Source organism: Schistocerca cancellata, unplaced genomic scaffold (genome assembly GCF_023864275.1).
Source record: "Schistocerca cancellata isolate TAMUIC-IGC-003103 unplaced genomic scaffold, iqSchCanc2.1 HiC_scaffold_618, whole genome shotgun sequence".
NCBI lineage: Eukaryota > Metazoa > Arthropoda > Insecta > Orthoptera > Acrididae > Schistocerca > Schistocerca cancellata.
Window position 1 is genome coordinate 17074 of NW_026046629.1, and position 23207 is coordinate 40280.

The 23207-nt window shown below is 54.6% G+C and overlaps 5 non-coding genes and 19 pseudogenes across 5 annotated transcripts; all 24 read right to left on the bottom strand.

Moving 5' to 3' along the window:
- Positions 1–480: 480 nt before the first annotated feature.
- LOC126134985 (5S ribosomal RNA) lies at positions 481–600 on the bottom strand (annotated as a pseudogene).
- An 855-nt stretch (positions 601–1455) lies between these two features.
- On the bottom strand, positions 1456–1575 carry LOC126134986 (5S ribosomal RNA; annotated as a pseudogene).
- An 854-nt stretch (positions 1576–2429) lies between these two features.
- LOC126134989 (5S ribosomal RNA) lies at positions 2430–2549 on the bottom strand (annotated as a pseudogene).
- An 856-nt stretch (positions 2550–3405) lies between these two features.
- LOC126134990 (5S ribosomal RNA) lies at positions 3406–3525 on the bottom strand (annotated as a pseudogene).
- Positions 3526–4379: 854 nt separating this feature from the next.
- Positions 4380–4499, bottom strand: LOC126134991 (5S ribosomal RNA; annotated as a pseudogene).
- Positions 4500–5355: 856 nt separating this feature from the next.
- Positions 5356–5475, bottom strand: LOC126134992 (5S ribosomal RNA; annotated as a pseudogene).
- Positions 5476–6329: 854 nt separating this feature from the next.
- LOC126134993 (5S ribosomal RNA) lies at positions 6330–6449 on the bottom strand (annotated as a pseudogene).
- Positions 6450–7305: 856 nt separating this feature from the next.
- LOC126135008 (5S ribosomal RNA) lies at positions 7306–7424 on the bottom strand. The gene has a single exon (XR_007527858.1). It is a non-coding gene; the product is annotated as a 5S ribosomal RNA (ribosomal RNA).
- Positions 7425–8277: 853 nt separating this feature from the next.
- Positions 8278–8396, bottom strand: LOC126134964 (5S ribosomal RNA). Its single transcript, XR_007527850.1, has one exon. It is a non-coding gene; the product is annotated as a 5S ribosomal RNA (ribosomal RNA).
- Positions 8397–9253: 857 nt separating this feature from the next.
- Positions 9254–9373, bottom strand: LOC126134994 (5S ribosomal RNA; annotated as a pseudogene).
- An 853-nt stretch (positions 9374–10226) lies between these two features.
- On the bottom strand, positions 10227–10345 carry LOC126134966 (5S ribosomal RNA). Its single transcript, XR_007527851.1, has one exon. It is a non-coding gene; the product is annotated as a 5S ribosomal RNA (ribosomal RNA).
- An 856-nt stretch (positions 10346–11201) lies between these two features.
- Positions 11202–11321, bottom strand: LOC126134995 (5S ribosomal RNA; annotated as a pseudogene).
- Positions 11322–12175: 854 nt separating this feature from the next.
- On the bottom strand, positions 12176–12295 carry LOC126134996 (5S ribosomal RNA; annotated as a pseudogene).
- Positions 12296–13152: 857 nt separating this feature from the next.
- LOC126134997 (5S ribosomal RNA) lies at positions 13153–13272 on the bottom strand (annotated as a pseudogene).
- An 857-nt stretch (positions 13273–14129) lies between these two features.
- LOC126134999 (5S ribosomal RNA) lies at positions 14130–14249 on the bottom strand (annotated as a pseudogene).
- Positions 14250–15103: 854 nt separating this feature from the next.
- Positions 15104–15223, bottom strand: LOC126135001 (5S ribosomal RNA; annotated as a pseudogene).
- Positions 15224–16087: 864 nt separating this feature from the next.
- On the bottom strand, positions 16088–16206 carry LOC126135005 (5S ribosomal RNA; annotated as a pseudogene).
- An 865-nt stretch (positions 16207–17071) lies between these two features.
- LOC126135006 (5S ribosomal RNA) lies at positions 17072–17190 on the bottom strand (annotated as a pseudogene).
- Positions 17191–18050: 860 nt separating this feature from the next.
- Positions 18051–18169, bottom strand: LOC126134967 (5S ribosomal RNA). The gene has a single exon (XR_007527852.1). It is a non-coding gene; the product is annotated as a 5S ribosomal RNA (ribosomal RNA).
- Positions 18170–19033: 864 nt separating this feature from the next.
- On the bottom strand, positions 19034–19152 carry LOC126135003 (5S ribosomal RNA; annotated as a pseudogene).
- An 856-nt stretch (positions 19153–20008) lies between these two features.
- Positions 20009–20128, bottom strand: LOC126134968 (5S ribosomal RNA). The gene has a single exon (XR_007527853.1). It is a non-coding gene; the product is annotated as a 5S ribosomal RNA (ribosomal RNA).
- Positions 20129–20986: 858 nt separating this feature from the next.
- Positions 20987–21108, bottom strand: LOC126135007 (5S ribosomal RNA; annotated as a pseudogene).
- An 863-nt stretch (positions 21109–21971) lies between these two features.
- Positions 21972–22092, bottom strand: LOC126135002 (5S ribosomal RNA; annotated as a pseudogene).
- Positions 22093–22952: 860 nt separating this feature from the next.
- Positions 22953–23073, bottom strand: LOC126135004 (5S ribosomal RNA; annotated as a pseudogene).
- Between the last annotated feature and the right edge of the window lie 134 nt (positions 23074–23207).

Below are 23207 nucleotides of genomic sequence, written 5' to 3' on the forward strand. Positions count from 1 at the left end.
CCGCGCCTCACACCAGGTGTCTGCGTAGTTTGCAGTGCATTCGCACCATTCCTATCCCTGTCCCTGTCCCCGTCCCGACTTGTCCCGACTTTGCTCGACTGCCGCTCGCTGCCGCTCGGGTCGTGGTCCATATGACAGCGCAAGCACGAAAAACGTCTGCGGGACGAGACGAGACGAGACGAGACGAGACGACTAAGGAATAAATTCGTGGTTACAAATCAAATTTGGAACTCTACATTCCTACACAACAATAGGCGGTGACGTATTTCAGAAATCACCTGCCGATTCGTACTGTTTTGTCGTTTTCAAAGTCTTCTTGGCAAACTTGGTTAGCACATTCTCCCTCAAACTGAGTTAATTACTGCATTTTCGTACCATTACAGTAGTTTAAAAGGCTTAAGGAAGCATCTTTGTCACAACAGAAACGTAGTTTGAAAATTGGGCTGGCAACATAACAAAAAAAAAAAAAAACGGGAAGGGAGCCAACAGCACCCGGGTTGACCCAGGCGGTCACCCATCCAAGTACTAGCCGGGCATGATGATGCTTAACTTCGGTGGTCGGACGAGAACCGGTGTATTCATCATGGTATCGCCGTTGGCGCTCATCTAATGTAGGAGCACGGCAGAATTCGCGTTCGGCTTTTCTCCCAACACACAAAATGTTAGTTTTCGGCCGCATTTGACGAAAGCGCTTCCTTCCGCAACCGCCAGTTCCTCGAGGACGGCGCGGGGAGGCGCGCCCGGCGTCCCAGCAGAGTGACGGCCGAATTGGCGGGCGCACCGCCGCGTGTGTGAGACGCACTGCTGCTCGTTGCACCCCCTGTCATTCGCTGGGCGCGTTCAGCCTTCGACACTAGCGGAGGACGCATCTTGTCCCTGGTGTTCAGCGGAGGGCCTGTGCGGGGTGTGGCAGTGTCGTGCTGGAGGGCCCACTGGTAGCGATGTGGGCTTCCTCGCCTCGCCTCGCCTCGCCTCGCCGCGCCTCACACCAGGTGTCTGCGTAGTTTGCAGTGCATTCGCACCATTCCTATCCCTGTCCCTGTCCCCGTCCCGACTTGTCCCGACTTTGCTCGACTGCCGCTCGCTGCCGCTCGGGTCGTGGTCCATATGACAGCGCAAGCACGAAAAACGTCTGCGGGACGAGACGAGACGAGACGAGACGAGACGACTAAGGAATAAATTCGTGGTTACAAATCAAATTTGGAACTCTACATTCCTACACAACAATAGGCGGTGACGTATTTCAGAAATCACCTGCCAATTCGTACTGTTTTGTCGTTTTCAAAGTCTTCTTGGCAAACTTGGTTAGCACATTCTCCCTCAAACTGAGTTAATTACTGCATTTTCGTACCATTACAGTAGTTTAAAAGGCTTAAGGAAGCATCTTTGTCACAACAGAAACGTAGTTTGAAAATTGGGCTGGCAACATAACAAAAAAAAAAAAAACGGGAAGGGAGCCAACAGCACCCGGGTTGACCCAGGCGGTCACCCATCCAAGTACTAGCCGGGCATGATGATGCTTAACTTCGGTGGTCGGACGAGAACCGGTGTATTCATCATGGTATCGCCGTTGGCGCTCATCTAATGTAGGAGCACGGCAGAATTCGCGTTCGGCTTTTCTCCCAACACACAAAATGTTAGTTTTCGGCCGCATTTGACGAAAGCGCTTCCTTCCGCAACCGCCAGTTCCTCGAGGACGGCGCGGGGAGGCGCGCCCGGCGTCCCAGCAGAGTGACGGCCGAATTGGCGGGCGCACCGCCGCGTGTGTGAGACGCACTGCTGCTCGTTGCACCCCCTGTCATTCGCTGGGCGCGTTCAGCCTTCGACACTAGCGGAGGACGCATCTTGTCCCTGGTGTTCAGCGGAGGGCCTGTGCGGGGTGTGGCAGTGTCGTGCTGGAGGGCCCACTGGTAGCGATGTGGGCTTCCTCGCCTCGCCTCGCCTCGCCTCGCCGCGCCTCACACCAGGTGTCTGCGTAGTTTGCAGTGCATTCGCACCATTCCTATCCCTGTCCCTGTCCCCGTCCCGACTTGTCCCGACTTTGCTCGACTGCCGCTCGCTGCCGCTCGGGTCGTGGTCCATATGACAGCGCAAGCACGAAAAACGTCTGCGGGACGAGACGAGACGAGACGAGACGAGACGACTAAGGAATAAATTCGTGGTTACAAATCAAATTTGGAACTCTACATTCCTACACAACAATAGGCGGTGACGTATTTCAGAAATCACCTGCCAATTCGTACTGTTTTGTCGTTTTCAAAGTCTTCTTGGCAAACTTGGTTAGCACATTCTCCCTCAAACTGAGTTAATTACTGCATTTTCGTACCATTACAGTAGTTTAAAAGGCTTAAGGAAGCATCTTTGTCACAACAGAAACGTAGTTTGAAAATTGGGCTGGCAACATAACAAAAAAAAAAAAACGGGAAGGGAGCCAACAGCACCCGGGTTGACCCAGGCGGTCACCCATCCAAGTACTAGCCGGGCATGATGATGCTTAACTTCGGTGGTCGGACGAGAACCGGTGTATTCATCATGGTATCGCCGTTGGCGCTCATCTAATGTAGGAGCACGGCAGAATTCGCGTTCGGCTTTTCTCCCAACACACAAAATGTTAGTTTTCGGCCGCATTTGACGAAAGCGCTTCCTTCCGCAACCGCCAGTTCCTCGAGGACGGCGCGGGGAGGCGCGCCCGGCGTCCCAGCAGAGTGACGGCCGAATTGGCGGGCGCACCGCCGCGTGTGTGAGACGCACTGCTGCTCGTTGCACCCCCTGTCATTCGCTGGGCGCGTTCAGCCTTCGACACTAGCGGAGGACGCATCTTGTCCCTGGTGTTCAGCGGAGGGCCTGTGCGGGGTGTGGCAGTGTCGTGCTGGAGGGCCCACTGGTAGCGATGTGGGCTTCCTCGCCTCGCCTCGCCTCGCCTCGCCGCGCCTCACACCAGGTGTCTGCGTAGTTTGCAGTGCATTCGCACCATTCCTATCCCTGTCCCTGTCCCCGTCCCGACTTGTCCCGACTTTGCTCGACTGCCGCTCGCTGCCGCTCGGGTCGTGGTCCATATGACAGCGCAAGCACGAAAAACGTCTGCGGGACGAGACGAGACGAGACGAGACGAGACGACTAAGGAATAAATTCGTGGTTACAAATCAAATTTGGAACTCTACATTCCTACACAACAATAGGCGGTGACGTATTTCAGAAATCACCTGCCGATTCGTACTGTTTTGTCGTTTTCAAAGTCTTCTTGGCAAACTTGGTTAGCACATTCTCCCTCAAACTGAGTTAATTACTGCATTTTCGTACCATTACAGTAGTTTAAAAGGCTTAAGGAAGCATCTTTGTCACAACAGAAACGTAGTTTGAAAATTGGGCTGGCAACATAACAAAAAAAAAAAAAAACGGGAAGGGAGCCAACAGCACCCGGGTTGACCCAGGCGGTCACCCATCCAAGTACTAGCCGGGCATGATGATGCTTAACTTCGGTGGTCGGACGAGAACCGGTGTATTCATCATGGTATCGCCGTTGGCGCTCATCTAATGTAGGAGCACGGCAGAATTCGCGTTCGGCTTTTCTCCCAACACACAAAATGTTAGTTTTCGGCCGCATTTGACGAAAGCGCTTCCTTCCGCAACCGCCAGTTCCTCGAGGACGGCGCGGGGAGGCGCGCCCGGCGTCCCAGCAGAGTGACGGCCGAATTGGCGGGCGCACCGCCGCGTGTGTGAGACGCACTGCTGCTCGTTGCACCCCCTGTCATTCGCTGGGCGCGTTCAGCCTTCGACACTAGCGGAGGACGCATCTTGTCCCTGGTGTTCAGCGGAGGGCCTGTGCGGGGTGTGGCAGTGTCGTGCTGGAGGGCCCACTGGTAGCGATGTGGGCTTCCTCGCCTCGCCTCGCCTCGCCTCGCCGCGCCTCACACCAGGTGTCTGCGTAGTTTGCAGTGCATTCGCACCATTCCTATCCCTGTCCCTGTCCCCGTCCCGACTTGTCCCGACTTTGCTCGACTGCCGCTCGCTGCCGCTCGGGTCGTGGTCCATATGACAGCGCAAGCACGAAAAACGTCTGCGGGACGAGACGAGACGAGACGAGACGAGACGACTAAGGAATAAATTCGTGGTTACAAATCAAATTTGGAACTCTACATTCCTACACAACAATAGGCGGTGACGTATTTCAGAAATCACCTGCCAATTCGTACTGTTTTGTCGTTTTCAAAGTCTTCTTGGCAAACTTGGTTAGCACATTCTCCCTCAAACTGAGTTAATTACTGCATTTTCGTACCATTACAGTAGTTTAAAAGGCTTAAGGAAGCATCTTTGTCACAACAGAAACGTAGTTTGAAAATTGGGCTGGCAACATAACAAAAAAAAAAAAACGGGAAGGGAGCCAACAGCACCCGGGTTGACCCAGGCGGTCACCCATCCAAGTACTAGCCGGGCATGATGATGCTTAACTTCGGTGGTCGGACGAGAACCGGTGTATTCATCATGGTATCGCCGTTGGCGCTCATCTAATGTAGGAGCACGGCAGAATTCGCGTTCGGCTTTTCTCCCAACACACAAAATGTTAGTTTTCGGCCGCATTTGACGAAAGCGCTTCCTTCCGCAACCGCCAGTTCCTCGAGGACGGCGCGGGGAGGCGCGCCCGGCGTCCCAGCAGAGTGACGGCCGAATTGGCGGGCGCACCGCCGCGTGTGTGAGACGCACTGCTGCTCGTTGCACCCCCTGTCATTCGCTGGGCGCGTTCAGCCTTCGACACTAGCGGAGGACGCATCTTGTCCCTGGTGTTCAGCGGAGGGCCTGTGCGGGGTGTGGCAGTGTCGTGCTGGAGGGCCCACTGGTAGCGATGTGGGCTTCCTCGCCTCGCCTCGCCTCGCCTCGCCGCGCCTCACACCAGGTGTCTGCGTAGTTTGCAGTGCATTCGCACCATTCCTATCCCTGTCCCTGTCCCCGTCCCGACTTGTCCCGACTTTGCTCGACTGCCGCTCGCTGCCGCTCGGGTCGTGGTCCATATGACAGCGCAAGCACGAAAAACGTCTGCGGGACGAGACGAGACGAGACGAGACGAGACGACTAAGGAATAAATTCGTGGTTACAAATCAAATTTGGAACTCTACATTCCTACACAACAATAGGCGGTGACGTATTTCAGAAATCACCTGCCGATTCGTACTGTTTTGTCGTTTTCAAAGTCTTCTTGGCAAACTTGGTTAGCACATTCTCCCTCAAACTGAGTTAATTACTGCATTTTCGTACCATTACAGTAGTTTAAAAGGCTTAAGGAAGCATCTTTGTCACAACAGAAACGTAGTTTGAAAATTGGGCTGGCAACATAACAAAAAAAAAAAAAAACGGGAAGGGAGCCAACAGCACCCGGGTTGACCCAGGCGGTCACCCATCCAAGTACTAGCCGGGCATGATGATGCTTAACTTCGGTGGTCGGACGAGAACCGGTGTATTCATCATGGTATCGCCGTTGGCGCTCATCTAATGTAGGAGCACGGCAGAATTCGCGTTCGGCTTTTCTCCCAACACACAAAATGTTAGTTTTCGGCCGCATTTGACGAAAGCGCTTCCTTCCGCAACCGCCAGTTCCTCGAGGACGGCGCGGGGAGGCGCGCCCGGCGTCCCAGCAGAGTGACGGCCGAATTGGCGGGCGCACCGCCGCGTGTGTGAGACGCACTGCTGCTCGTTGCACCCCCTGTCATTCGCTGGGCGCGTTCAGCCTTCGACACTAGCGGAGGACGCATCTTGTCCCTGGTGTTCAGCGGAGGGCCTGTGCGGGGTGTGGCAGTGTCGTGCTGGAGGGCCCACTGGTAGCGATGTGGGCTTCCTCGCCTCGCCTCGCCTCGCCTCGCCGCGCCTCACACCAGGTGTCTGCGTAGTTTGCAGTGCATTCGCACCATTCCTATCCCTGTCCCTGTCCCCGTCCCGACTTGTCCCGACTTTGCTCGACTGCCGCTCGCTGCCGCTCGGGTCGTGGTCCATATGACAGCGCAAGCACGAAAAACGTCTGCGGGACGAGACGAGACGAGACGAGACGAGACGACTAAGGAATAAATTCGTGGTTACAAATCAAATTTGGAACTCTACATTCCTACACAACAATAGGCGGTGACGTATTTCAGAAATCACCTGCCAATTCGTACTGTTTTGTCGTTTTCAAAGTCTTCTTGGCAAACTTGGTTAGCACATTCTCCCTCAAACTGAGTTAATTACTGCATTTTCGTACCATTACAGTAGTTTAAAAGGCTTAAGGAAGCATCTTTGTCACAACAGAAACGTAGTTTGAAAATTGGGCTGGCAACATAACAAAAAAAAAAAAACGGGAAGGGAGCCAACAGCACCCGGGTTGACCCAGGCGGTCACCCATCCAAGTACTAGCCGGGCATGATGATGCTTAACTTCGGTGGTCGGACGAGAACCGGTGTATTCATCATGGTATCGCCGTTGGCGCTCATCTAATGTAGGAGCACGGCAGAATTCGCGTTCGGCTTTTCTCCCAACACACAAAATGTTAGTTTTCGGCCGCATTTGACGAAAGCGCTTCCTTCCGCAACCGCCAGTTCCTCGAGGACGGCGCGGGGAGGCGCGCCCGGCGTCCCAGCAGAGTGACGGCCGAATTGGCGGGCGCACCGCCGCGTGTGTGAGACGCACTGCTGCTCGTTGCACCCCCTGTCATTCGCTGGGCGCGTTCAGCCTTCGACACTAGCGGAGGACGCATATTGTCCCTGGTGTTCAGCGGAGGGCCTGTGCGGGGTGTGGCAGTGTCGTGCTGGAGGGCCCACTGGTAGCGATGTGGGCTTCCTCGCCTCGCCTCGCCTCGCCTCGCCGCGCCTCACACCAGGTGTCTGCGTAGTTTGCAGTGCATTCGCACCATTCCTATCCCTGTCCCTGTCCCCGTCCCGACTTGTCCCGACTTTGCTCGACTGCCGCTCGCTGCCGCTCGGGTCGTGGTCCATATGACAGCGCAAGCACGAAAAACGTCTGCGGGACGAGACGAGACGAGACGAGACGAGACGACTAAGGAATAAATTCGTGGTTACAAATCAAATTTGGAACTCTACATTCCTACACAACAATAGGCGGTGACGTATTTCAGAAATCACCTGCCAATTCGTACTGTTTTGTCGTTTTCAAAGTCTTCTTGGCAAACTTGGTTAGCACATTCTCCCTCAAACTGAGTTAATTACTGCATTATCGTACCATTACAGTAGTTTAAACGGTTTAAGGAAGCATCTTTGTCACAACAGAAAGGTAGTTTGAAAATTGGGCTGGCGACATAACAAAAAAAAAAAAAAACAGGAAGGGAGCCAACAGCACCCGGGTTTCCCAGGCGGTCACCCATCCAAGTACTAGCAGGGCCCGATGATGCTTAACTTCGGTGATCGGACGAGAACCGGTGTATTCATCATGGTATGGCCGTTGGCGCTCATCTAATGTAGGAGCACGGCAGAATTCGCGTTCGGCTTTTCTCCCAACACACAAAATGTTAGTTTTCGGCCGCATTTGACGAAAGCGCTTCCTTCCGCAACCGCCAGTTCCTCGAGGACGGCGCGGGGAGGCGCGCCCGGCGTCCCAGCAGAGTGACGGCCGAATTGGCGGGCGCACCGCCGCGTGTGTGAGACGCACTGCTGCTCGTTGCACCCCCTGTCATTCGCTGGGCGCGTTCAGCCTTCGACACTAGCGGAGGACGCATCTTGTCCCTGGTGTTCAGCGGAGGGCCTGTGCGGGGTGTGGCAGTGTCGTGCTGGAGGGCCCACTGGTAGCGATGTGGGCTTCCTCGCCTCGCCTCGCCTCGCCTCGCCGCGCCTCACACCAGGTGTCTGCGTAGTTTGCAGTGCATTCGCACCATTCCTATCCCTGTCCCTGTCCCCGTCCCGACTTGTCCCGACTTTGCTCGAATGCCGCTCGCTGCCGCTCGGGTCGTGGTCCATATGACAGCGCAAGCACGAAAAACGTCTGCGGGACGAGACGAGACGAGACGAGACGAGACGACTAAGGAATAAATTCGTGGTTACAAATCAAATTTGGAACTCTACATTCCTACACAACAATAGGCGGTGACGTATTTCAGAAATCACCTGCCAATTCGTACTGTTTTGTCGTTTTCAAAGTCTTCTTGGCAAACTTGGTTAGCACATTCTCCCTCAAACTGAGTTAATTACTGCATTATCGTACCATTACAGTAGTTTAAACGGTTTAAGGAAGCATCTTTGTCACAACAGAAAGGTAGTTTGAAAATTGGGCTGGCGACATAACAAAAAAAAAAAACAGGAAGGGAGCCAACAGCACCCGGGTTTCCCAGGCGGTCACCCATCCAAGTACTAGCAGGGCCCGATGATGCTTAACTTCGGTGATCGGACGAGAACCGGTGTATTCATCATGGTATGGCCGTTGGCGCTCATCTAATGTAGGAGCACGGCAGAATTCGCGTTCGGCTTTTCTCCCAACACACAAAATGTTAGTTTTCGGCCGCATTTGACGAAAGCGCTTCCTTCCGCAACCGCCAGTTCCTCGAGGACGGCGCGGGGAGGCGCGCCCGGCGTCCCAGCAGAGTGACGGCCGAATTGGCGGGCGCACCGCCGCGTGTGTGAGACGCACTGCTGCTCGTTGCACCCCCTGTCATTCGCTGGGCGCGTTCAGCCTTCGACACTAGCGGAGGACGCATCTTGTCCCTGGTGTTCAGCGGAGGGCCTGTGCGGGGTGTGGCAGTGTCGTGCTGGAGGGCCCACTGGTAGCGATGTGGGCTTCCTCGCCTCGCCTCGCCTCGCCTCGCCGCGCCTCACACCAGGTGTCTGCGTAGTTTGCAGTGCATTCGCACCATTCCTATCCCTGTCCCTGTCCCCGTCCCGACTTGTCCCGACTTTGCTCGACTGCCGCTCGCTGCCGCTCGGGTCGTGGTCCATATGACAGCGCAAGCACGAAAAACGTCTGCGGGACGAGACGAGACGAGACGAGACGAGACGACTAAGGAATAAATTCGTGGTTACAAATCAAATTTGGAACTCTACATTCCTACACAACAATAGGCGGTGACGTATTTCAGAAATCACCTGCCGATTCGTACTGTTTTGTCGTTTTCAAAGTCTTCTTGGCAAACTTGGTTAGCACATTCTCCCTCAAACTGAGTTAATTACTGCATTTTCGTACCATTACAGTAGTTTAAAAGGCTTAAGGAAGCATCTTTGTCACAACAGAAACGTAGTTTGAAAATTGGGCTGGCAACATAACAAAAAAAAAAAAAAAACGGGAAGGGAGCCAACAGCACCCGGGTTGACCCAGGCGGTCACCCATCCAAGTACTAGCCGGGCATGATGATGCTTAACTTCGGTGGTCGGACGAGAACCGGTGTATTCATCATGGTATCGCCGTTGGCGCTCATCTAATGTAGGAGCACGGCAGAATTCGCGTTCGGCTTTTCTCCCAACACACAAAATGTTAGTTTTCGGCCGCATTTGACGAAAGCGCTTCCTTCCGCAACCGCCAGTTCCTCGAGGACGGCGCGGGGAGGCGCGCCCGGCGACCCAGCAGAGTGACGGCCGAATTGGCGGGCGCACCGCCGCGTGTGTGAGACGCACTGCTGCTCGTTGCACCCCCTGTCATTCGCTGGGCGCGTTCAGCCTTCGACACTAGCGGAGGACGCATCTTGTCCCTGGTGTTCAGCGGAGGGCCTGTGCGGGGTGTGGCAGTGTCGTGCTGGAGGGCCCACTGGTAGCGATGTGGGCTTCCTCGCCTCGCCTCGCCTCGCCTCGCCGCGCCTCACACCAGGTGTCTGCGTAGTTTGCAGTGCATTCGCACCATTCCTATCCCTGTCCCTGTCCCCGTCCCGACTTGTCCCGACTTTGCTCGACTGCCGCTCGCTGCCGCTCGGGTCGTGGTCCATATGACAGCGCAAGCACGAAAAACGTCTGCGGGACGAGACGAGACGAGACGAGACGAGACGACTAAGGAATAAATTCGTGGTTACAAATCAAATTTGGAACTCTACATTCCTACACAACAATAGGCGGTGACGTATTTCAGAAATCACCTGCCAATTCGTACTGTTTTGTCGTTTTCAAAGTCTTCTTGGCAAACTTGGTTAGCACATTCTCCCTCAAACTGAGTTAATTACTGCATTATCGTACCATTACAGTAGTTTAAACGGTTTAAGGAAGCATCTTTGTCACAACAGAAAGGTAGTTTGAAAATTGGGCTGGCGACATAACAAAAAAAAAAAACAGGAAGGGAGCCAACAGCACCCGGGTTTCCCAGGCGGTCACCCATCCAAGTACTAGCAGGGCCCGATGATGCTTAACTTCGGTGATCGGACGAGAACCGGTGTATTCATCATGGTATGGCCGTTGGCGCTCATCTAATGTAGGAGCACGGCAGAATTCGCGTTCGGCTTTTCTCCCAACACACAAAATGTTAGTTTTCGGCCGCATTTGACGAAAGCGCTTCCTTCCGCAACCGCCAGTTCCTCGAGGACGGCGCGGGGAGGCGCGCCCGGCGTCCCAGCAGAGTGACGGCCGAATTGGCGGGCGCACCGCCGCGTGTGTGAGACGCACTGCTGCTCGTTGCACCCCCTGTCATTCGCTGGGCGCGTTCAGCCTTCGACACTAGCGGAGGACGCATCTTGTCCCTGGTGTTCAGCGGAGGGCCTGTGCGGGGTGTGGCAGTGTCGTGCTGGAGGGCCCACTGGTAGCGATGTGGGCTTCCTCGCCTCGCCTCGCCTCGCCTCGCCGCGCCTCACACCAGGTGTCTGCGTAGTTTGCAGTGCATTCGCACCATTCCTATCCCTGTCCCTGTCCCCGTCCCGACTTGTCCCGACTTTGCTCGACTGCCGCTCGCTGCCGCTCGGGTCGTGGTCCATATGACAGCGCAAGCACGAAAAACGTCTGCGGGACGAGACGAGACGAGACGAGACGAGACGACTAAGGAATAAATTCGTGGTTACAAATCAAATTTGGAACTCTACATTCCTACACAACAATAGGCGGTGACGTATTTCAGAAATCACCTGCCGATTCGTACTGTTTTGTCGTTTTCAAAGTCTTCTTGGCAAACTTGGTTAGCACATTCTCCCTCAAACTGAGTTAATTACTGCATTTTCGTACCATTACAGTAGTTTAAAAGGCTTAAGGAAGCATCTTTGTCACAACAGAAACGTAGTTTGAAAATTGGGCTGGCAACATAACAAAAAAAAAAAAAAACGGGAAGGGAGCCAACAGCACCCGGGTTGACCCAGGCGGTCACCCATCCAAGTACTAGCCGGGCATGATGATGCTTAACTTCGGTGGTCGGACGAGAACCGGTGTATTCATCATGGTATCGCCGTTGGCGCTCATCTAATGTAGGAGCACGGCAGAATTCGCGTTCGGCTTTTCTCCCAACACACAAAATGTTAGTTTTCGGCCGCATTTGACGAAAGCGCTTCCTTCCGCAACCGCCAGTTCCTCGAGGACGGCGCGGGGAGGCGCGCCCGGCGTCCCAGCAGAGTGACGGCCGAATTGGCGGGCGCACCGCCGCGTGTGTGAGACGCACTGCTGCTCGTTGCACCCCCTGTCATTCGCTGGGCGCGTTCAGCCTTCGACACTAGCGGAGGACGCATCTTGTCCCTGGTGTTCAGCGGAGGGCCTGTGCGGGGTGTGGCAGTGTCGTGCTGGAGGGCCCACTGGTAGCGATGTGGGCTTCCTCGCCTCGCCTCGCCTCGCCTCGCCGCGCCTCACACCAGGTGTCTGCGTAGTTTGCAGTGCATTCGCACCATTCCTATCCCTGTCCCTGTCCCCGTCCCGACTTGTCCCGACTTTGCTCGACTGCCGCTCGCTGCCGCTCGGGTCGTGGTCCATATGACAGCGCAAGCACGAAAAACGTCTGCGGGACGAGACGAGACGAGACGAGACGAGACGACTAAGGAATAAATTCGTGGTTACAAATCAAATTTGGAACTCTACATTCCTACACAACAATAGGCGGTGACGTATTTCAGAAATCACCTGCCAATTCGTACTGTTTTGTCGTTTTCAAAGTCTTCTTGGCAAACTTGGTTAGCACATTCTCCCTCAAACTGAGTTAATTACTGCATTTTCGTACCATTACAGTAGTTTAAAAGGCTTAAGGAAGCATCTTTGTCACAACAGAAACGTAGTTTGAAAATTGGGCTGGCAACATAACAAAAAAAAAAAAACGGGAAGGGAGCCAACAGCACCCGGGTTGACCCAGGCGGTCACCCATCCAAGTACTAGCCGGGCATGATGATGCTTAACTTCGGTGGTCGGACGAGAACCGGTGTATTCATCATGGTATCGCCGTTGGCGCTCATCTAATGTAGGAGCACGGCAGAATTCGCGTTCGGCTTTTCTCCCAACACACAAAATGTTAGTTTTCGGCCGCATTTGACGAAAGCGCTTCCTTCCGCAACCGCCAGTTCCTCGAGGACGGCGCGGGGAGGCGCGCCCGGCGTCCCAGCAGAGTGACGGCCGAATTGGCGGGCGCACCGCCGCGTGTGTGAGACGCACTGCTGCTCGTTGCACCCCCTGTCATTCGCTGGGCGCGTTCAGCCTTCGACACTAGCGGAGGACGCATCTTGTCCCTGGTGTTCAGCGGAGGGCCTGTGCGGGGTGTGGCAGTGTCGTGCTGGAGGGCCCACTGGTAGCGATGTGGGCTTCCTCGCCTCGCCTCGCCTCGCCTCGCCGCGCCTCACACCAGGTGTCTGCGTAGTTTGCAGTGCATTCGCACCATTCCTATCCCTGTCCCTGTCCCCGTCCCGACTTGTCCCGACTTTGCTCGACTGCCGCTCGCTGCCGCTCGGGTCGTGGTCCATATGACAGCGCAAGCACGAAAAACGTCTGCGGGACGAGACGAGACGAGACGAGACGAGACGACTAAGGAATAAATTCGTGGTTACAAATCAAATTTGGAACTCTACATTCCTACACAACAATAGGCGGTGACGTATTTCAGAAATCACCTGCCGATTCGTACTGTTTTGTCGTTTTCAAAGTCTTCTTGGCAAACTTGGTTAGCACATTCTCCCTCAAACTGAGTTAATTACTGCATTTTCGTACCATTACAGTAGTTTAAAAGGCTTAAGGAAGCATCTTTGTCACAACAGAAACGTAGTTTGAAAATTGGGCTGGCAACATAACAAAAAAAAAAAAAAAACGGGAAGGGAGCCAACAGCACCCGGGTTGACCCAGGCGGTCACCCATCCAAGTACTAGCCGGGCATGATGATGCTTAACTTCGGTGGTCGGACGAGAACCGGTGTATTCATCATGGTATCGCCGTTGGCGCTCATCTAATGTAGGAGCACGGCAGAATTCGCGTTCGGCTTTTCTCCCAACACACAAAATGTTAGTTTTCGGCCGCATTTGACGAAAGCGCTTCCTTCCGCAACCGCCAGTTCCTCGAGGACGGCGCGGGGAGGCGCGCCCGGCGTCCCAGCAGAGTGACGGCCGAATTGGCGGGCGCACCGCCGCGTGTGTGAGACGCACTGCTGCTCGTTGCACCCCCTGTCATTCGCTGGGCGCGTTCAGCCTTCGACACTAGCGGAGGACGCATCTTGTCCCTGGTGTTCAGCGGAGGGCCTGTGCGGGGTGTGGCAGTGTCGTGCTGGAGGGCCCACTGGTAGCGATGTGGGCTTCCTCGCCTCGCCTCGCCTCGCCTCGCCGCGCCTCACACCAGGTGTCTGCGTAGTTTGCAGTGCATTCGCACCATTCCTATCCCTGTCCCTGTCCCCGTCCCGACTTGTCCCGACTTTGCTCGACTGCCGCTCGCTGCCGCTCGGGTCGTGGTCCATATGACAGCGCAAGCACGAAAAACGTCTGCGGGACGAGACGAGACGAGACGAGACGAGACGACTAAGGAATAAATTCGTGGTTACAAATCAAATTTGGAACTCTACATTCCTACACAACAATAGGCGGTGACGTATTTCAGAAATCACCTGCCGATTCGTACTGTTTTGTCGTTTTCAAAGTCTTCTTGGCAAACTTGGTTAGCACATTCTCCCTCAAACTGAGTTAATTACTGCATTTTCGTACCATTACAGTAGTTTAAAAGGCTTAAGGAAGCATCTTTGTCACAACAGAAACGTAGTTTGAAAATTGGGCTGGCAACATAACAAAAAAAAAAAAAAAACGGGAAGGGAGCCAACAGCACCCGGGTTGACCCAGGCGGTCACCCATCCAAGTACTAGCCGGGCATGATGATGCTTAACTTCGGTGGTCGGACGAGAACCGGTGTATTCATCATGGTATCGCCGTTGGCGCTCATCTAATGTAGGAGCACGGCAGAATTCGCGTTCGGCTTTTCTCCCAACACACAAAATGTTAGTTTTCGGCCGCATTTGACGAAAGCGCTTCCTTCCGCAACCGCCAGTTCCTCGAGGACGGCGCGGGGAGGCGCGCCCGGCGTCCCAGCAGAGTGACGGCCGAATTGGCGGGCGCACCGCCGCGTGTGTGAGACGCACTGCTGCTCGTTGCACCCCCTGTCATTCGCTGGGCGCGTTCAGCCTTCGACACTAGCGGAGGACGCATCTTGTCCCTGGTGTTCAGCGGAGGGCCTGTGCGGGGTGTGGCAGTGTCGTGCTGGAGGGCCCACTGGTAGCGATGTGGGCTTCCTCGCCTCGCCTCGCCTCGCCTCGCCGCGCCTCACACCAGGTGTCTGCGTAGTTTGCAGTGCATTCGCACCATTCCTATCCCTGTCCCTGTCCCCGTCCCGACTTGTCCCGACTTTGCTCGACTGCCGCTCGCTGCCGCTCGGGTCGTGGTCCATATGACAGCGCAAGCACGAAAAACGTCTGCGGGACGAGACGAGACGAGACGAGACGAGACGACTAAGGAATAAATTCGTGGTTACAAATCAAATTTGGAACTCTACATTCCTACACAACAATAGGCGGTGACGTATTTCAGAAATCACCTGCCAATTCGTACTGTTTTGTCGTTTTCAAAGTCTTCTTGGCAAACTTGGTTAGCACATTCTCCCTCAAACTGAGTTAATTACTGCATTTTCGTACCATTACAGTAGTTTAAAAGGCTTAAGGAAGCATCTTTGTCACAACAGAAACGTAGTTTGAAAATTGGGCTGGCAACATAACAAAAAAAAAAAAACGGGAAGGGAGCCAACAGCACCCGGGTTGACCCAGGCGGTCACCCATCCAAGTACTAGCCGGGCATGATGATGCTTAACTTCGGTGGTCGGACGAGAACCGGTGTATTCATCATGGTATCGCCGTTGGCGCTCATCTAATGTAGGAGCACGGCAGAATTCGCGTTCGGCTTTTCTCCCAACACACAAAATGTTAGTTTTCGGCCGCATTTGACGAAAGCGCTTCCTTCCGCAACCGCCAGTTCCTCGAGGACGGCGCGGGGAGGCGCGCCCGGCGTCCCAGCAGAGTGACGGCCGAATTGGCGGGCGCACCGCCGCGTGTGTGAGACGCACTGCTGCTCGTTGCACCCCCTGTCATTCGCTGGGCGCGTTCAGCCTTCGACACTAGCGGAGGGACGCATCTTGTCCCTGGTGTTCAGCGGAGGGCCTGTGCGGGGTGTGGCAGTGTCGTGCTGGAGGGCCCACTGGTAGCGATGTGGGCTTCCTCGCCTCGCCTCGCCTCGCCCTCGCCGCGCCTCACACCAGGTGTCTGCGTAGTTTGCAGTGCATTCGCACCATTCCTATCCCTGTCCCTGTCCCCGTCCCGACTTGTCCCCGACTTTTGCTCGACTGCCGCTCGCTGCCAGCTCGGGTCGTGGTCCATATGACAGCGCAAGCACGAAAAAACGTCTGCGGGACGAGACGAGACGAGACGAGACCGAGACGACTAAGGAATAAATTCGTGGTTACAAATCAAATTGGAACTCTACATTCCTACACAACAATAGGCGGTGACGTATTTCAGAAATCACCTGCCGATTCGTACTGTTTTGTCGTTTTCAAAGTCTTCTTGGCAAACTTGGTTAGCACATTCTCCCTCAAACTGAGTTAATTACTGCATTTTCGTACCATTACAGTAGTTTAAAAGGCTTAAGGAAGCATCTTTGTCACAACAGAAACGTAGTTTGAAAATTGGGCTGGCAACATAACAAAAAAAAAAAAAAAAACGGGAAGGGAGCCAACAGCACCCGGGTTGACCCAGGCGGTCACCCATCCAAGTACTAGCCGGGCATGATGATGCTTAACTTCGGTGTCGGACGAGAACCGGTGTATTCATCATGGTATCGCCGTTGGCGCTCATCTAATGTAGGAGCACGGCAGAATTCGCGTTCGGCTTTTCTCCCAACACACAAAATGTTAGTTTTCGGCCGCATTTGACGAAAGCGCTTCCTTCGCAACCGCCAGTTCCTCGAGGACGGCGCGGGGAGGCGCGCCCGGCGTCCAGCAGAGTGACGGGCCGAATTGGCGGGCGCACCGCCGCGTGTGTGAGACGCACTGCTGCTCGTTGCACCCCCCTGTCATTCGCTGGGGCGCGTTCAGCCTTCGACACTAGCGGAGGACGCATCTTGTCCCTGGTGTTCAGCGGAGGGCCTGTGCGGGGTGTGGCAGTGTCGTGCTGGAGGGCCCACTGGTAGCGATGTGGGCTTCCTCCTCGCCTCGCCTCGCCTCGCCTCGCCGCGCCTCACACCAGGTGTCTGCGTAGTTTGCAGTGCATTCGCACCATTCCTATCCCTGTCCCTGTCCCCGTCCCGACTTGTCCCGACTTTGCTCGACTGCCGCTCGCTGCCGCTCGGGTCGTGGTCCATATGACAGCGCAAGCACGAAAAAAACGTCTGCGGGACGAGACGAGACGAGACGAGACGAGACGACTAAGGAATAAATTCGTGGTTACAAATCAAATTTGGAACTCTACATTCCTACACAACAATAGGCGGTGACGTATTTCAGAAATCACCTCGCCCAATTCGTACTGTTTTGTCGTTTTCAAAGTCTTCTTGGCAAACTTGGTTAGCACATTCTCCCTCAAACTGAGTTAATTACTGCATTTTTCGTACCATTACAGTAGTTTAAAAGGCTTAAGGAAGCATCTTTGTCACAACAGAAACGTAGTTTTGAAAATTGGGCTGGCAAACATAACAAAAAAAAAAAAACGGGAAGGGAGCCAACAGCACCCGGGTTGACCCAGGCGGTCACCCATCCAAGTACTAGCCGGGCATGATGATGCTTAACTTCGGTGGTCGGACGAGAACCGGTGTATTCATCATGGTATCGCGTTGGCGCTCATCTAATGTAGGAGCACGGCAGAATTCGCGTTCGGCTTTTCTCCCCAACACACAAAATGTTAGTTTTCGGCCGCATTTGACGAAAGCGCTTCCTTCCGCAACCGCCAGTTCCCTCGAGACGGCGCGGGGAGGCGCGCCCGGCGTCCCAGCAGAGTGACGGCCGAATTGGCGGGGCGCACCGCCGCGTGTGTGAGACGCACTGCTGCTCGTTGCACCCCCTGTCATTCGCTGGGCGCGTTCAGCCTTCGACACTAGCGGAGGACGCATCTTGTCCCTGGTGTTCAGCGGAGGGCCTGTGCGGGTGTGGCAGTGTCGTGCTGGAGGGCCCACTGGTAGCGATGTGGGCTCTCCTCGCCTCGCCTCGCCTCGCCTCGCGGGCGCCTCACACCAGGTGTCTGCGTAGTTTGCAGTGCATTCGCACCATTCCTATCCCTGTCCCTGTCCCCGTCCCGACTTGTCCGACTTTGCTCGACTGCCGCTCGCTGCCGCTCGGGTCGTGGTCATATGACAGCGCAAGCACGAAAACGTCTGCGGGACGAGACGAGACGAGACGAGACGAGACGACTAAGGAATAAATTCGTGGTTACAAATCAAATTTGGAACTCTACATTCCTACAACAACAATAGGCGGTGACGTATTTCAGAAATCACCTGCCAATTCGTACTGTTTTGTCGTTTTCAAAGTCTTCTTGGCAAACTTGGTTAGCACATTTCTCCCTCAAACTGAGTTAATTACTGCATTATCGTACCATTACAGTAGTTTAAACGGTTTAAGGAAGCATCTTTGTCACAACAGAAAGGTAGTTTGAAAAATTGGGCTGGCGACATAACAAAAAAAAAAAAAAACAGGAAGGGAAGCCAACAGCACCCGGGTTTCCCAGGCGGTCACCCATCCAAGTACTAGCAGGGCCCGATGATGCTTAACTTCGGTGATCGGACGAGAACCGGTGTATTCATCATGGTATGGCCGTTGGCGCTCATCTAATGTAGGAGCACGGCAGAATTCGCGTTCGGCTTTTCTCCCAACACACAAAATGTTAGTTTTCGGCCGCATTTGACGAAAGCGCTTCCTTCCGCAACCGACAGTTCCGTCGAGGACGGCGCGGGGAGGCGCGCCCCGGCGTCCCAGCAGAGTGACGGCCGAATTGGCGGGCGCACCGCCGCGTGTGTGAGACGCACTGCTGCTCGTTTGCACCCCCTGTCATTCGCTGGGCGCGTTCAGCCTTCGACACTAGCGGAGGACGCATCTTGTCCCTGGTGTTCAGCGGAGGGCCTGTGCGGGGGTGTGGCAGTGTCGTGCTGGAGGGCCCACTGGTAGCGATGTGGGCTTCCTCGCCTCGCCTCGCCTCGCCTCGCGCGCCCTCACACCAGGTGTCTGCGTAGTTTGCAGTGCATTCGCACCATTCCTATCCCTGTCCCTGTCCCCGTCCCGACTTGTCCCGACTTTGCTCGACTGCCGCTCGCTGCCGCTCGGGTCGTGGTCCATATGACAGCGCAAGCACGAAAAACGTCTGCGGGACGAGACGAGACGAGACGAGACGAGACGACTAAGGAATTAATTCGTGGTTACAAATCAAATTTGGAACTCTACATTCCCTACACAACAATAGGCGGTGACGTATTTCAGAAATCACCTGCCGATTCGTACTGTTTTGTCGTTTTCAAAGTCTTCTTGGCAAACTTGGTTAGCACATTCTCCCTCAAACTGAGTTAATTACTGCATTTTCGTACCATTACAGTAGTTTAAAAGGCTTAAGGAAAGCATCTTTGTCACAACAGAAACGTAGTTTGAAAATTGGGCTGGCAACATAACAAAAAAAAAAAAAAAAACGGGAAGGGAGCCAACAGCACCGGGTTGACCCAGGCGGTCACCCATCCAAGTACTAGCCGGGCCATGATGATGCTTAACTTCGGTGGTCGGACGAGAACCGGTGTATTCATCATGTATCGCCGTTGGCGCTCATCTAATGTAGGAGCACGGCAGAATTCGCGTTCGGCTTTTCTCCCAACACACAAAATGTTAGTTTTCGGCCGCATTTGACGAAAGCGCTTCCTTCCGCAACCGCCAGTTCCTCGAGGACGGCGCGGGAGGCGCGCCCGGCGACCCAGCAGAGTGACGGCCGAATTGGCGGGCGCACCGCCGCGTGTGTGAGACGCACTGCTGCTCGTTGCACCCCCTGTCATTCGCTGGGCGCGTTCAGCCTTCGACACTAGCGGAGGACGCATCTTGTCCCCTGGTGTTCAGCGGAGGGCCTGTGCGGGGTGTGGCAGTGTCGTGCTGGAGGGCCCACTGGTAGCGATGTGGGCTTTCCTCGCCTCGCCTCGCCTCGCCTCGCCGCGCCTCACACCAGGTGTCTGCGTAGTTTGCTGTGCATTCGCACCATTCCTATCCCTGTCCCTGTCCCCGTCCCGACTTGTCCCGACTTTGCTCGACTGCCGCTCGCTGCCGCTCGGGTCGTGGTCCATATGACAGCGCAAGCACGAAAAACGTCTGCGGGACGAGACGAGACGAGACGAGACGAGACGACTAAGGAATAAATTCGTGGTTACAAATCAAATTGGGAACTCTACATTCCTACACAAACAATAGGCGGTGACGTATTTCAGAAATCACCTGCCAATTCGTACTGTTTTGTCGTTTTCAAAGTCTTCTTGGCAAACTTGGTTAGCACATTCTCCCTCAAACTGAGTTAATTACTGCATTATCGTACCATTACAGTAGTTTAAACGGTTTAAGGAAGCATCTTTGTCACAACAGAAAGGTAGTTTGAAAATTGGGCTGGCGACATAACAAAAAAAAAAAAACAGGAAGGGAGCCAACAGCACCCGGGTTTCCCAGGCGGTCACCCATCCAAGTACTAGCAGGGCCCCGATGATGCTTAACTTCGGTGATCGGACGAGAACCGGTGTATTCATCATGGTATGGCCGTTGGCGCTCATCTAATGTAGGAGCACGGCAGAATTCGCGTTCGGCTTTTCTCCCAACACACAAAATGTTAGTTTTCGGCCGCATTTGACGAAAGCGCTTCCTTCCGCAACCGCCAGTTCCCTCGAGGACGGCGCGGGAGGCGCGCCCGGCGTCCCAGCAGAGTGACGGCCGAATTGGCGGGCGCACCGCCGCGTGTGTGAGACGCACTGCTGCTCGTTGCACCCCCTGTCATTCGCTGGGCGCGTTCAGCCTTCGACACTAGCGGAGGACGCATCTTGTCCCTGGTGTTCAGCGGAGGGCCTGTGCGGGGTGTGGCAGTGTCGTGCTGGAGGGCCCACTGGTAGCGATGTGGGCTTCCTCGCCTCGCCTCGCCTCGCCTCGCCGCGCCTCACACCAGGTGTCTGCGTAGTTTGCAGTGCATTTCGCACCATTCCTATCCCTGTCCCTGTCCCCGTCCGACTTGTCCCGACTTTGCTCGACTGCCGCTCGCTGCCGCTCGGGTCGTGGTCCATATGACAGCGCAAGCACGAAAAAAACGTCTGCGGGACGAGACGAGACGAGACGAGACGAGACGACTAAGGAAATAAATTCGTGGTTACAAATCAAATTTGGAACTCTACATTCCTACACAACAATAGGCGGTGACGTATTTCAGAAATCACCTGCCGATTCGTACTGTTTTGTCGTTTTCAAAGTCTTCTTGGCAAACTTGGTTAGCACATTCTCCCTCAAACTGAGTTAATTACTGCATTTTCGTACCATTACAGTAGTTTAAAAGGCTTAAGGAAGCATCTTTGTCACAACAGAAACGTAGTTTGAAATTGGGCTGGCAACATAACAAAAAAAAAAAAAAACGGGAAGGGAGCCAACAGCACCCGGGTTGACCCAGGCGGTCACCCATCCAAGTACTAGGCCGGGCATGATGATGCTTAACTTCGGTGGTCGGACGAGAACCGGTGTATTCATCATGGTAATCGCCGTTGGCGCTCATCTAATGTAGGAGCACGGCAGAATTCGCGTTCGGCTTTTCTCCCAACACACAAAATGTTAGTTTTCGGCCGCATTTGACGAAAGCGCTTCCTTCCGCAACCGCCAGTTCCTCGAGGACGGCGCGGGGAGGCGCGCCCGGCGTCCCAAGCAGAGTGACGGCCGAATTGGCGGCGCACCGCCGCGTGTGTGAGACGCACTGCTGCTCGTTGCACCCCCTGTCCATTCGCTGGGGCGCGTTCAGCCCTTCGACACTAGCGGAGGACGGCATCTTGTCCCTGGTGTTCAGCGGAGGGCCTGTGCGGGGTGTGGCAGTGTCGTGCTGGAGGGCCCACTGGTAGCGATGTGGGGCTTCCTCGCCTCGCCTCGCCTCGCCTCGCCGCGCCTCACACCAGGTGTCTGCGTAGTTTGCAGTGCATTCGCACATTCCTATCCCTGTCCCTGTCCCCGTCCCGACTTGTCCCGACTTTGCTCGACTGCCGCTCGCTGCCGCTCGGGTCGTGGTCCATATGACAGCGCAAGCACGAAAAACCGTCTGCGGGACGAGACGAGACGAGACGAGACGAGACACGGACTAAGGAATAAATTCGTGGTTACAAATCAAATTTGGAACTCTACATTCCTACACAACAATAGGCGGTGACGTATTTCAGAAATCACCTGCCAATTCGTACTGTTTTGTCGTTTTCAAGTCTTCTTGGCAAACTTGGTTAGCACATTCTCCCTCAAACTGAGTTAATTACTGCATTTTCGTACCATTACAGTAGTTTAAAAGGCTTAAGGAAGCATCTTTGTCACAACAGAAACGTAGTTTTGAAAATTGGGCTGGCAACATAACAAAAAAAAAAAAAACGGGAAGGGAGCCAACAGCACCCGGGTTGACCCAGGCGGTCACCCATCCAAGTACTAGCCGGGCATGATGATGCTTAACTTCGGTGGTCGGGACGAGAACCGGTGTATTCATCATGGTATCGCCGTTGGCGCTCATCTAATGTAGAGCACGGCAGAATTCGCGTTCGGCTTTTCTCCCAACACACAAAATGTTAGTTTTCGGCCGCATTTGACGAAAGCGCTTCCTTCCGCAACCGCCAGTTCCTCGAGGAACGGCGCGGGGAGGCGCGCCCGGCGTCCCAGCAGAGTGACGGCCGAATTGGCGGGCGCACCGCCGCGTGTGTGAGACGCACTGCTGCTCGTTGCACCCCCTGTCATTCGCTGGGCGCGTTTCAGCCTTCGACACTAGCGGAGGACGCATCTTGTCCCTGGTGTTCAGCGGAGGGCCTGTGCGGGGTGTGGCAGTGTCGTGCTGGAGGGCCCACTGGTAGCGATGTGGCTTCCTCGCCTCGCCTCGCCTCGCCTCGCCGCGCCTCACACCAGGTTGTCTGCGTAGTTTGCAGTGCATTCGCACCATTCCTATCCCTGTCCCTGTCCCCGTCCCGACTTGTCCCGACTTTGCTCGACTGCCGCTCGCTGCCGCTCGGGTCGTGGTCCATATGACAGCGCAAGCACGAAAAACGTCTGCGGGACGAGACGAGACGAGACGAGACGAGACGACTAAGGAATAAATTCGTGGTTACAAATCAAATTTGGAACTCTACATTCCTACACAAACAATAGGCGGTGACGTATTCAGAAATCACCTGCCGATTCGTACTGTTTTGTCGTTTTCAAAGTCTTCTTGGCAAACTTGGTTAGCACATTCTCCCTCAAACTGAGTTAATTACTGCATTTTCGTACCATTACAGTAGTTTAAAAGGCTTAAGGAAGCATCTTTGTCACAACAGAAAACGTAGTTTTGAAAATTGGGCTGGCAACATAACAAAAAAAAAAAAAAAAACGGAAGGGAGCCAACAGCACCCGGGTTGACCCAGGCGGTCACCCATCCAAGTACTAGCCGGGCATGATGATGCTTAACTTCGGTGGTCGGACGAGAACCGGTGTATTCATCATGGTATCGCCCGTTGGCGCTCATCTAATGTAGGAGCACGGCAGAATTCGCGTTCGGCTTTTCTCCCAACACACAAAATGTTAGTTTTCGGCCGCATTTGACGAAAAGCGCTTCCCTTCCGCAACCGCCAGTTCCTCGAGGACGGCGCGGGG